The sequence below is a fragment of the Mus caroli genome, chromosome 2, assembly GCF_900094665.2.
Source record: "Mus caroli chromosome 2, CAROLI_EIJ_v1.1, whole genome shotgun sequence".
Taxonomy (NCBI): Eukaryota; Metazoa; Chordata; class Mammalia; order Rodentia; family Muridae; genus Mus; species Mus caroli.
Genome location: NC_034571.1, coordinates 67,989,600 through 68,002,933, shown reverse-complemented (window position 1 = coordinate 68,002,933; position 13,334 = coordinate 67,989,600). Strand labels below are relative to the sequence as shown.

The 13,334-nt window shown below is 45.6% G+C and overlaps 1 long non-coding RNA gene across 1 annotated transcript in view; it reads right to left on the bottom strand.

Moving 5' to 3' along the window:
* Positions 1-137: 137 nt before the first annotated feature.
* LOC110308041 overlaps positions 138-13,334 on the bottom strand; it is a 34,167-nt gene continuing 20,970 nt past the window's right edge. Inside the window, exons 3-5 of the long non-coding RNA XR_002379504.2 lie at positions 3,198-3,389; positions 1,024-1,177; positions 138-332 (exon numbers count right to left, since the gene is read on the bottom strand). This is a non-coding gene — a long non-coding RNA (uncharacterized LOC110308041). The remainder of the gene's footprint in view (positions 333-1,023; positions 1,178-3,197; positions 3,390-13,334) is intronic.

Genomic DNA, 13,334 nt, shown 5'->3' with positions numbered 1-13,334 from the left:
CTTTGTGTGGTGTAGCCTGACATGGTAAAATTGTTGCTCTCTAGGTAGGATATTCATAAAAATGTAATTATCGTAATCAGAACAGTCTTTAGGCTCATGAGCAGGGACTGGCAGCTTCGTGATTGGCAGTCCTCAATCACTTCCCGTAAAATAGAGAAACTTCTTAAAGCAGCCTTGGGATCATTAATGTCCTATAGACAGAAACTATTCCAACCAACAACAAAGGATGCAGGGATGTACGGACAAGAGCTTGAGGTAGCCAGCCACCTCTGCCAGCTCCAGGCTGGACTGGGCAGAGCTTTTAAGGTATTTCACACCAAAATCAGTGCTGCCTGATAAGAGAAAGAGATCTCCTTGGTGTAATTATGAAACCATGGATAACTACATACTCTGCATCTAACATTTAAACACCTTGCGTTCGTAACTAAATCAAGGACCAGCCCCGGCACTGCTGTGAACACACCAAGCCACTCCAGGAGAAAGTAGCAGCCCCTGCCTGGTCTCTCAGTTCTCCGGTACATAGTGTCCCAAATGCTGGCTCGGGCTTCATACCTTCTAAGTTCTGTGGTACTAAAGTGTTGACTACTTAGAGGAATGAAGGTTCACAAAGTGAAGTGAATAGGCTTTTCAGCTCAGAAGAAAGCCATCCATTCAAACACGGCGGCCCATAACCGCCTCTTTTCATAGTCCTTAGCAGGGGAACAGTGCTCTCCTTTCTCCTTAATGAACCCCTCCAACATCCTATGACTTCACCATGTTAAGTAAGAAAAAGAAGTCTATAGTTACTTTCTGTCTTCGCCATCTCAGCTGGAACTCCTCCATCTGCTTCGAGCAGGCCTTCCTGCAGCAGGAAAGTCAGGCAGTGAGGCAGACCCGCTCCTCTCTCCCTCCAGCTCTGTGCCCCCACTTCATGGACAGTGGTTAATTTGGGGCTCGAGCAGGAAGATTGAAACTAACTGGCCATCTCATGCAGCAGCTTCTCTCCTCCTGAGCTACACTGTGACATAGTAAAGCTGCCCCTACTTGCAGGGATCACCTTGCTGGTTCTTCATAGACACTGCTGTTACTCAGCGGCATGACTTGGCCCCCAACACCCCTTGACCAGCCAAACTCCCTCAGCTCTGCAGTCAAACTTTAGCTTCCCCATGTTGGAGCCTTGCAGCCCCTCTAGGTGGCCCTGTTGGACAGAAGTTAACGTCTCCTTTGACCCATTCCGCCCAACCCTGGTCCCAGCCAGTCCTGCAACCAGCCTTTTGCTGTAAAGTGAGAATTTTCTTGGGTGGGCAGATGGGAGGTGGGATGGTGGGAGGGGGCAGGGGGTGGAGAATAGGGGGTAGGGAGTGAGGGATGAGGAAGGAACTTCCAAACAAAAACAAAACAAACAAACAAAAAAACAAACCGTACACTAGTCTCCAGCATTGCTTCACTGTCTCTTCCAGGGAAGGCTGGCTTGCAGTGGTACTGAACTGTCAGCCTGTCTCTTCTTGGCCTGCCATCCTTCCAAATCCTCACTTGGCTGAGTTTTGGTTGTAGGAAGTTGTGTGAAGAGCCCTGTACTTGAACTACAAGTCACCTAGCCAACACCACTCTCTCCAAGTCTAATGTACTCACTAACTCCACGCAGTAAGCCGTAACTTACCAACAGTACTTAGTAAGCACACCAACACCACTCAGAGAGCACAAGGTCCAGCCCTTGGCTTCCTCCTCCCGGCCCGTCTCAGTCGAAAAGTTCCAGTCTGCTAGAAGGTTGGCTAGTCTACAGCTCAAGGATGGCCAACAGTCCTCTTGGTTGGCATACCAAGCCTGGCCTCCACCTTGCCTCTCTCATTAATAAAGGTAATATTTATTTTTCCTTACCATCTATTTTTCATTTTCTTTTCAAATTTTATTTGTTTATTCATTCATGTATCTATTTATCTGTTTATTTATGGACATCAGTGTTTCGCCTGTGTGTATGTCTGTGTGTGGGTGCCAGGGCTCTCCTGGAACTGTAGTTACAGACAGTTGTGAGCTGCCATGTGGGGGCTGGGAATTGAACCCCCCGTCCTCTGGAAGAGCAGCCAGTGCTCCTAACCACTGAGCCCGCTCCTCCCTTTCCAACCTGTATAAAACCTGGAACGGGAAGAGAAATCTCCGCAGAGGTCCAGCATCTTCTCGCCTTATAAGTAGGCAGGGAAGCCAGGCATGGTGCCATGCAGTCAAAACCAGAGCACTTGGGAAGTGGAAGAAGGAGAATCAGAAGCTCAAGGCCAGCCTGGGCTACATAGTAAGGCCAGCCTGGGCTACATAGTAAGGCCAGCCTGGGTTATATGAGACCCTGTTGTGAGGAGGAAGGAGAACAAGAAGGAGAAACAGGTGGGAAGTAGGCATGAAAAATTTGAGTCATGTTTTTTTTCTTCCTTTTTATACCTTTTTTTTTTCTTTTGATGCCTTTCTCTGACTTGTCACGTATGTTCCACCTTGGTAACTTGGTGAGAACTTCTTAGTTAATATTCTGAAATGTGTCATATGGAAAATAGCTAAAAAGCTTTTAAGAGTTTTCTTGCGAACTGATTATAACAACTATTTGAGGACATATATAGCAACGGAATGAGGACATTTTAGATAAAATTTGAAATATTTCAAAGAGAAAAATTACTTTCAACGAGATGTTAGTTTTTATCTCAGCTGTGCCAGAGGCAGGTAAGTCTCTCCATTTTGTCAGTCCCTCATCTAGTCACTTATGACATAAGGCATTTAGCCTAAATAATCCCTCGGGTCCATTCTCAACTCTGTTCAGGAGTGTGTAAGACCTGGAAGGAAGGCAGGACTCTTTCTGTTAATGACTGGACAAGGCTGGTGATAGGACACAAACACTGCACCAGCATGCAGAGCCATGGCCTTCCTCCACACCAGACTCAGCCACTCGGTTAAGGGGATGTATGTTGGTGTGGTAAGAAGTACTCGAGTGTGTGAGAGGTAGCCCTCGACACAAGGAACTTACAAACACGGAGGAGAAGGTAGACATTATAAGTACTGCTAATGCTAGCTAAGCAGGATGTTTTATTTACCCAGCAAGCATTCTGGAAAGTCCCCTATTCTGTATACCAAACACTGTAGAAGGGTCACTGGACTTGAGTCTGGGGTGCAGTGAGCATAGCAGTTTTAAATCTGAGCATTGTGGTTACACGTATTGGACAGTTCTAAACAGAACTCACTATTGGTGACAGACAGTCCACAGTCCCAAAGAAGTCTTTGCATCCACAACCCTGTGAGTCTGAAAACAGCAGGCATTTCAGTTGGAAAATGATGGGGTATACTTTTCTTCCATTTTCTTTCTTTCTTTCCTTTTTTTTTTTTAAAGACATTATCAGTCCAGATTCATTCTCTTTATAGTTTGATTGCTTCATCTAAAAAAAAAAAAGAGAAAGTATCCTATTACCAGGGGTAGCTGTAAAAAGGCTTGGGTAAGGCCCAGAGAGCCAGATAAATACATGGTATTTATTCAGCTGTCCCAAGTTATTGTCCATCTCCTGTCCAAGGTCTGTCGGTCGACTCCTAAATTCTATATTTCCCATCGTTCCTACATGAAATCCCTTAGAAAGGAAAACAAGCAGGAAAGTAAAAAAGCCAAAAACCCCTGTCCTCATGAAAGTTATCCTCAAATACAAACTCTCCTCATTGCATTGAGGGTCTGCTTGGCTCTATGCTACAGAGATGGCAGCAAGTGACCAAAACAGGCTGGCAAGAATTTCCTGAGCACCCATGGATGCCCTGTGTACCTGCACTCAGTACCATCTTAGAAAATACCAGTGATTCTGAACAGTCTCTGTCTTTGGCATCAGAGCTACAGTAACTGAGGTGGGCTTAGAAGTTACTCTCTACACCTCTCTGCCCTCCTAGCCTGAAACTAAGCTACCTTCTCGTTGGTGACTTTCCCATGGCAAGTTCAATGCAATTGCTTGAGTCCATCACTCTGTGCATGTGTAACGGCTTTAAACTTCATTGGGGTCCTGGACATTTTATTCTCTCAGAATTCTGATCAGGTGCCTTTTCACAAGGAGTTTGCCTCCCAGCTTACTTTGTCTAATTTCAATATTTAATATTGACTAAGTTGAAATTCCTTCTCAGCAGGATCCCTGACGAGCCAGTCTTTCTCCTGAAGATGCATGGGGAACTTTGCCTGTAGGACTCAGGAGACAGGAAGCCTCCTACAGAGATGTTCAAAATGTTGTGCGGAGGAGCCCTCTAAGGGAGTAGAAGAGTTGGGAGTCTTAGTGCTATTACCAGAGTGATCAGACTTTCCTAATGAGACTCCAGGGCAGATGGCCTGACCCACAGTTTGACAAAAGGGCAGATCGTTTGATAGCTGGGTTTATGATCACCATCTTCACAGTGGATGAAGCCAGCAAGAGCCAGTAGCTGTTCAGAGTGAAAGTCACGAACAATGAATCTCTGTGAGAGAGCCACGGGGTGGGTGGTGAGCCTTGCTGATGTCATCCACTTAGGAGCCAGTGTTTCCTCACCTAACACAAAGAGGGTTTGTTGGCAGGGCTTTCCTGGAACCGGCACTGTCATCACCTTGCTATCTGCAGGGACAAAGGTGCAATCTACTGACCACGGCACAATAAAGCTTTGCTTCCAGACAGCTCACTCTAGGATGGCAAGATTAGAAACTAGAGTGGGGACAGACAGATCATCATCTGTCATCTGTCCTAGACGTTGTTGACTCTATGGCTGCTTTTTGACTTAAGACATCATACTACACACACACACACACACACGCACACACACACACACACACTATATATATATATATATATATATATATATACATATACATGTATGTATATCACATATATACCATATATGCATATATGTGCGGTGCTGAGGTTCAAACCAGGGCTTCGTATATCCAAGTGCTCTACCACTAAGCTGCAGCCCCAGTCCACACTATGTTCCTTGTAATTAAATCTTTACCTCTCTGCCTGTTAATCCTGAACATTCTGTTTTAAACTCAGCTGTTTCATTACAAAGGATGCAATTCAGAAAGTCAAATTCGTCCACTTAATGAGAATATTTTGTCCAGCCAAATGCATTAAGTCTTTCCTTCCTCACCACCACTCCACGTCACTTCTATTATGTACTTGGAGAATAGTCCTTGAAAAATATTTTAGTTTCAGTACTTATTGCCAACATAGATAAAGGACACGAAACTGCCGTCTCTACTTAAGTTCTATGTCTTTTGAAATCTGTATTCCACTCAAAGCTAGTTTTATTAATATAGCAACACCACCGGTTAATTTTGCTAATTCGGTGCTTTAGATTCTACTAGAGTAGGAAGCTTTATTCTTCTTTTTCCAGTATGTGTGCATGAGTGGCCTGCACTAATGTGTGCACTCTGTGTGTTCTTTCAGTCTGTGTGTTCAGTGTGCACACAGGTGATATGGAGACCCTTCCTGAGTAAGTCTTCCACCTTATTATTTGAGGCACAGTCTTTCAATCAAACCTAGAGCTCACCAATAGGACTAGTCTCACTAGCCAGCTTGCTGTGAGGATATGGCCTCCACCTTCCAAGACTGGAATTATAGGTGGGTACCACACCCACCCAGCATTTATGTGGGTTCTAAACTACAGTTTTCTTGCGTGTTCAGCACTTTAACCACTGAGTCATCTCCCCCACTTCTTGTTTCTTTCTGCAGAGCTGGTGCCTGGACCCATGGCTCTGGGTATGCTAGGCAAATTCTCTCCCACTCGGGTGCTTAAAACTCAAAAGAAAGATTCATAGACGTCCTCTCCGAGTACCCAGGTTTTAAATAGCACACATCAACACTAAAGAGATATATTTGAACCCAGGCCTTTAATCCCAGCACTTGAGAGGCAAAGACAGTTGAATTTCTGAGTTTGAGGCGCCAGCCTGGTCTACAGAGTGAGTTCCAGGACAGCCAGGACTACACAGAGAAACTCTGTCTCAGGAAAAAAAAAAAAAGGCTGCTGCAGTTCCAAATATTCTCCATGCTACATGGACAAGATGTAAGTATCCCTGGTAAGAACAGAGGGGGCTTCCTGGAAACCATCTGAGCTTCAAAGACTGAGTAGGTGGTAGGGCCATAGCAGGAAATGAGATTTCCATTAGGGTGGGGAGGAGGTGGCAGTTAAATAAACACAACCAATAACATCTGACAGGAGTGGGAACTTTAAAAAATGGACTTAAATGAACTAAAAGTTAAAAGAGCCTTTTGGTTGTTTTCCAATGACGTCTCACCTGGAAAAATGAGCTTATGACCAAGGAACCATTTTCCCCTGTTGCAACAACACATGAAAAAGGGGTGTGAGACTGAGAAGGACCAGACTGAGGGTCGTCATCAGTAAAGAAAGACTGTACAAGGCTCATTAGCTGCTGCAAACATCAAGAAACAGAAGAGTGCACAAGTCACATGCCTTCATTCAAAAGCCCAACATGTCACCCGTGAGGTACTCTTGCCAAACCCCCTTAGACACACATACCCCAAATCAGATGAAACGTCTAGATCTTTTAAAAGCCAGTTTAGAGGCAGCACAGGAAATAAGGGAACTTATTAAATAGCATCACAGAGACAGTTAGCAAATTTCAAACTCCACAGGAGTCGCACCTGGCAGAATCAGTCACGTCTCTCTTCCCAGAGCCCCATCCAGGCCAGGTGTTTGTTGGCCTACAGAAGCAGGTGATTCCTCCAGTGCAGGGGAATTAAAGTCAGGAGACACACTAGTTAGGACTCTAAGCTTGACAAATAGCTACCTTCATTTACTAGTCACAACATCCCTTAAGGTTGGTAACACATATGGGCCGAACTGGCTTGAGAAGTGATTCTTCCATTCTTTGTAGTCTCTCCAAGGTGATGTCATAGAGTGAGCTGCAGGGTCCAGTGTGTGTGAGTGGCACCGTAACTAGTGTCCCAGTTTTTATTCTATGGGAAACTTACCGATAGAAGGAAAAAGTTGTTTCCTCTTCTTTTTCTTACTAGAAAGAAGAAGCCTGCCTTAATTCTCCCTGATGTGCCTAAGTGTCCGCTTCACAAGTGTCTGTGCACCAAGAGCCATCTTGGAAAAGCTAGGAATTTTAAGAGTTCTTGAATATTCAAAAGGATGTTCCTAAGAAGGGGAGGGGGGCGGAGAGACATGGAACTCACTACATTGCTTCCAGTGGGGAACAAGAAACAGACACACCCCAGAAATGGCATCCCCAAGTGGTGAGAAAGGCACGGTCTTCCTGCACGTAGTGTGTACGGCAACTCTGGAGTGTTCCCTGCAACACAGCTGCAAAAGGGCGAGGAATGAGCTACTTTGAACTCAACCCCAGTGGTCATTGCAGCTTACCATCTGACTCATGCTAACTATAGCAAGACAAAAGGTGTGTCCATCCCTGCTCACCTGTGATGTTCCAAGACTGTTTTCCCCAGCCCAGGGCTCAGGAGTGCCCAGAACTTCCGGGGGACATCAAGCAAATGACAGACCTGCCCAGTCTGGTTTTTCTTCCAGTCTCCATTTCTCTCTCTCTCTCTCTCTCTCTCTCTCTCTCTCTCTCTCTCTCTCTCTCTCTCTCTCTCTCTCTCTCTCTCTCTCATAACTGCCAAGAGGCACTTGGTTCAGTGCCTTTGGCATCAATGCCAGGAAATCTTAGTTATCTGTCCACAGGGTTTGATCATCTGTTAACACATTGCTGGCTTGTTGGACCTCTTGTTTGATAAGAAAACAAAACAAACTGGATGAGTGAAAGAAACCAAACACGAAGTAACATAAACGCTGTGCCACTTACATAAAGTTTGAAGACAAACTAAATTCACAGGTGGAGAGATGGTTCAGCGGTTAAGAGAACTTATTGCTCTCGTAGAGGACCTGGGTTCAGTTCCCAGCTGCCACATGATGGCTCACAACCACCTGTAATGGAAATTCCAGGGGATTCAATGCCTTCTTCATGCAGTCAAAACACATACAAAATAAAATGAATACATCTTAAGAAGAAAACAAACTAAATTCACCTATGAAAATCAAGCTTAATAGAAAAGTTATCTTTGGCCAGGCATTGACTGGGAGTGGGCACAGGGGAGCTTGAGAGAAAGATGACTATGTTACCAAACCAGGTATCCTTAGGTCATTACCTGGGCAAATCTCATCCTGGACTTGTCCCATTTCGGGGCTAGGGGTGGCAAGGGGAACATTTTTAAATTCAGGAGTTAACCAAGCATAAAGAGCTAGAAGTCCAAGACCTGATTCCCTTCCTACAGGGCCTAGAGATGTCTGTAGTGTGGAATAAACAAAGTGGTCTGAGGTGAGAGAAAAGGTAATTAGAGGGAAGATGACATAACGGTGGTCTGTCAGGTATAAACAATGTGGCTCTTCACTTTGAGAAAACAGGAGCATTGATTCAACTCGACCAGCATATGCTTGCCCCTCTGACATCAAAATGTCGCCCACAGAACACTTTCTATAGACGTTTCTGAAAACAGTGGTTTCAACCAGTTTGAACCACCCAAGGCCTGATTCTCTAAACTGCTTTCAAAATGTCTAAGACAGTCTCACCCTAAGTGCAGAGCACAGATGTGCGGGCCTGTAGTCATGACTGAAGAAGGAGAACGGCTTGAGCTGAAGGGTGCACAGCCAACTTGGGCAGCATATTCAGCCTGCAACTGAGAAATCAAACAGTTGCTACCAAGTTAACTACACATCCGAGCTAGTGCGGTCCAACTCAGGGACTTCCTGGGTTGTAGTTTGGTTTTGGTGTTTTTGAGTCAGTCGTTTTTGTTTGTTTGTTTGTTTTTAAGATGTATTTATTTTATGTATATGAGTACACTGTAGCTGCCTTCAGACACCAGAAGAGGACATCAGATCCACAGACGGTTGTGAGCCACCATGTGGCTGCTGGGAATTGAACTTAGGTCCTCTTAACCACTGAGCCATCTCTCCAGTCCTTTGATCAGTCTTGTTACTTCAGTCTTGCAATCACAACCTTCCAAATTCCGGGATCACAGGTACAGCCGCCATGCTAACTTCCTGACTGAGCTTTAAAAGAAAAGATGTGCAGTGAAAAAAAAATCTTTTTAGTTAAGAAGGGAGGATGCCTGAAGCCTCTTCAAAGAGTTTCCTCTTTGAAGTGTGGCCAGAGAGCTGGCTCAGCAGTTAAGAGTGCTGCACTGGCTGCTCATCCAGAGGGACCAAGGTTCAATTCCCAGCACCCACATAGTAACTCACAATGAAGGGTCTGATACCCTCACACAGATGCCCACGCAGGAAAAATACCAATTCAAATTGAGGAAAAATAAATCATATAAAAGGATAAAAGTAGCTGGGTGGTAGTGATGTATGCCTTTAATCCCAGCACTCAGGAGGCAGAGGCAGGCAGATCTGTGGGAGTTCCAGGACAAGCTGGTCTACAAAGTGAGCTCCAGGGGTGAGTTCCAGAACAGCCAAGGTTACACAGAGAAACCCTGTTGAAAAACCAGGAGAGATACAGTAGAGGACTTCCAGGTCCATGTTCATTCAGAGATGATACACCTAACTAACCCTCAAGAGACTGGAGGCCCCAGAGAGTTTATAGAGGCCAGGTGGGCATCCACGAGGAGCTGGGGTGGTGTGGGGAGGAGGTGTGGGATGTGGAGCAGACAGAGGGTCGATGGGGGAGCAGGGAATGGAATATGGAGTGTAAAAAATATATTAAAAATAAAATTTTAAAAAAAGAAAAGAAAAACGGGGTGGGGGGAGCTTATTATAGGGACCAGGTGCCAATCCCACAGGAGCCATGTGTAAGAATCCACTGAGCTCCACCACTTGTGATCCATATGCCTTAGTGTCATGGAAATGTTACCTTCACTAAAGCAACATCGTAAAAGAAAGCAAGCCAATAAACAAATACTGATTCTAAACAGCAATAGACCTGCTGGCTCCAGCTCGCCTATTATTGGGGCCACTTACCTCACTCTGCTGACTCAATTCCATTATAACTCTGAAAATGAATCTAGCTAATGAATCCCATTAGGCTGGAGGAGAGCCCCTAGCAGGAAAGGACTTCTTCATAGGGAGGGGAGTGAGCATGGGGTTAAAGAGATGACAGACCCAGGCTCCTGAGGTTCAAGTTCCTGCCTTGTCGTTACAATCATAACCTTAAACCAATTTCCTCCACTCTCCGTTCCTCAGCTTCCTAATCTGTAATTGCATTAATGATGAGGATTCAGCAAGGCAAATCCATGTAGGTGTACTGAGGAAATACCCCGAAGCCACGTATGCCCATCTGGTGTAGCACTTGCTGGCGTTACCTCTGCCATCCTTGCAGGTGACCTGATAGACGCTGTCATCCCTGTCCCAGAGGTGGAGCCCGGAGACCAGATGTGCATAGTTGGCAAATGGGCAAAATCGGGATTTGAACCCAGATCCAGCTTGTCTTTTCCTATCGAAAGGCTTCCCTGGTGCTCGAGGGGTGCTCGGTTGGCAAAATGTTTGTCACGAACGTGTGAGGCCCCCAGCTCAGAGAGCCCAAAGCCATGCAAGAGTCAAGTAGGGCGGCATGTGCCTGTAATCCCAACACTGGAGATGTGGAGACAGGAGGATTCGTGGGTGTGCCGGCCAGCCAGGCTCGCTGAGCAATGAACTCCTGTTTCAGTGAGAGTCTTTGCCTCAAACATGGAGATGGAACAACTTTGAGACACTGAATCTCCACCTCTGGCCACCACACACACTTGCGCATGAGCACATGTTGACAGATATCAACATGTACACATGCATCCAACACGCACACATACACAGAAAGGATTCCCAAAGGACAACTCAGATCTTCGCCAACCTCCACCCCCTTGGATTGCCCTAGAGTTAGCCCATTTCCTGTAGCTGAGGCTGACGAGAACTGTGCATTCCTTTTCATCATAGGAGAACAACCAGTTTGAATGAATGACAAATAATTGCTTTGAGATGGTGAACCAAAATTGTGTCCCCACTCACCCTCAATTTTATAATAATAATAATATAGGGGAAAGAGATTTTTTAAAGCCCAGAAGTGGAACGGGTGTCACTACCAGGGAATTTTGAAATATCTGGTGGAGAGAAGTTAAATGAACTCAATATCAATAAGAGTGGGGGTGGGGGAGAAACCTACATCCTAGACTCAACAGAAGAAAGTGCATGCATCGAATGATTATTAGAGCAGCTTGCTGTGATGGCATATGGCTATCACCCCAGCACACGGGAGGCCATGGAAGGAAGATTCTGAGCTTGAAGCCATCCTGAGCTACATAGTGAGACCCCGTCTTTAAAAGTAAATTAAAGTAAGAGAGAAAACTAAAGGATTAAGCAGATGGGGAAACAAGAGCCAATCCAGAGAGGATCCAAACTCAGGAAGGCACTTGGTGATACTGCAGAAGGGTCTGGATCAGCCGGTAGAGTTTTAGTGTGAGGAGTTTATGTACAGCCATGACCTTCTAACCTAGCTATAAGGAAGTCTGGGTAGGAGAGAGGCCAAGGAGGCAAAACACAGGAAGGGGTGTTAAGAAAAGCAGTCTACAAGGAAGGGCGAACGCAGTGGGCTTCTTCAGCATCCCAACGGAGGAAGCCGGCAGATGTGCCAACATTCATTTTTTCTATTGCTGCTGACACAGACGGAGAGTGTCGTGGCTTTCAATAACACACATTTATTTCCTTAGAGTCCTACAGTCAGAAGTATAACACAAGCCTGAGATATTAGAATCATCCGAAGTGCATCCTCTCTGAAGTTTGAAGGAGGCACTCCCATCTACCTGGTGCCCACCCACACCCCTTGCTCCTCCTCTTCCATCTCCAAACCCAGGGGCAGAGTGGCTCTCTGGTGCTTTTCTGTAGCCACACCCCTCCCTGTTCAGCTGGGGAAGATCCTCTGTCCTAGCATAATCAGTGATACTCTCTTTGTCTCAAATGCTTCAACAGTCATATCTTCAAACTCCCTTTTGCCAAGTACGGAATGTGACTACAGGCTTATGGGCCTCGGGGCATTGTCTTGCCCAGCTTAGGCAACTGCACTTGCCCGACAGATACCCCCGCATCTTGACAGCTGTTTCTGTACAGCATCCTGGACTGTGGGTCTTCTGGTTCCAAGTCTGATTGTTAACCTTCTGGTCAATTTTGTGAGCAACCAAAAGCCTGTCACTAACTCGTCCGCATACACTAACAGGAATCAGCAGGAAGGTGGTGATGCACACCTTTGATCCAAGCACTCAGGAGGAGTAGAAAGGTGGATCTCTGAGTTCAAGGTCAGCCTCTTCTACAGAGTGAGTTCAAGGACAGCCAAAGCTACAGAGAGAAACAATAGCAACACAAACAAAAAACAAAACAAACCAAAAAACCCAGCCCACAGGAATCAACTGAAGAAGCCCACTGCGTTCACCCTTCCTTGCAGACTGCTTTTCCTAACACCCCTTCCTGTGTTTTGCCTCCCGGTCCAAGAATTCTGACTAGTCGTTTGTTTATCCCACCCTTACTCATCTGTAAGTAAACGCTTCCTGTGAACATGTCCATCCACCCTCTAGGAGAAACTTACTTGTAGATGTGAGAAAGCCTATCAGGTGTACATCTATACAAGAGATTAAAAATCTGGGACGCTGGGCTGGTGAGATGGCTCAGTGGGTAAGAACACCCGACTGCTCTTCCGAAGGTCTGGAGTAAATCCCAGCAACCACATGGTGGCTCACAACCATCCATAACGAGATCTGACTCCCTCTTCTGGAGTGTCTGAAGACAGCTGCAGTGTACTTACATATAATAAATAAATAAATAAATAAATCTTTAAAAAAAAATCTGGGACACTGATCTCTCATCATGGGCCTGGTCTTTATTTGTAAATCCAGCTCTTCATATGTAGTCAGGATTACCAGATATTATGAAAAACAAAACAAACACAAACACAAAACACGAAGCAAACACAGTTTTGTGAACATTTTGGGACAGACTGTCCTGCCTTGGGAGAAAAAAAGAAATACAAATAAAACCTTCTCATAATACCAACAAAGAACTCAGGCACACTCCAGGACACTTAAGCATAGTTTGCCCACATACAAGAATACTTAGGTCATGAAAAAGTTCTTAGGGACTGAGACTGTAGCTCAATGGGAGAGCAGTGGCCTAACCAGTGAGGCCGTGGGGACAAAGAGGAGAGGGAGGGAGTAGTGAGGGAAGGAGGGACGATTTTTAGAAAATGAAACCCCCAGCCGGGCGTGGTGGTGCACACCTTTGATCCCAGCACTTGTGAGGCAGAGGCAGGCAGATTTCTGAGTTTGAGGCCAGCCTGGTCGTCAGAGTGAGTTCCAGGACAGCCAGGGCTACACAGAGAAACCCTGTCTCGGGGAAAAAAAAAAAAAAAA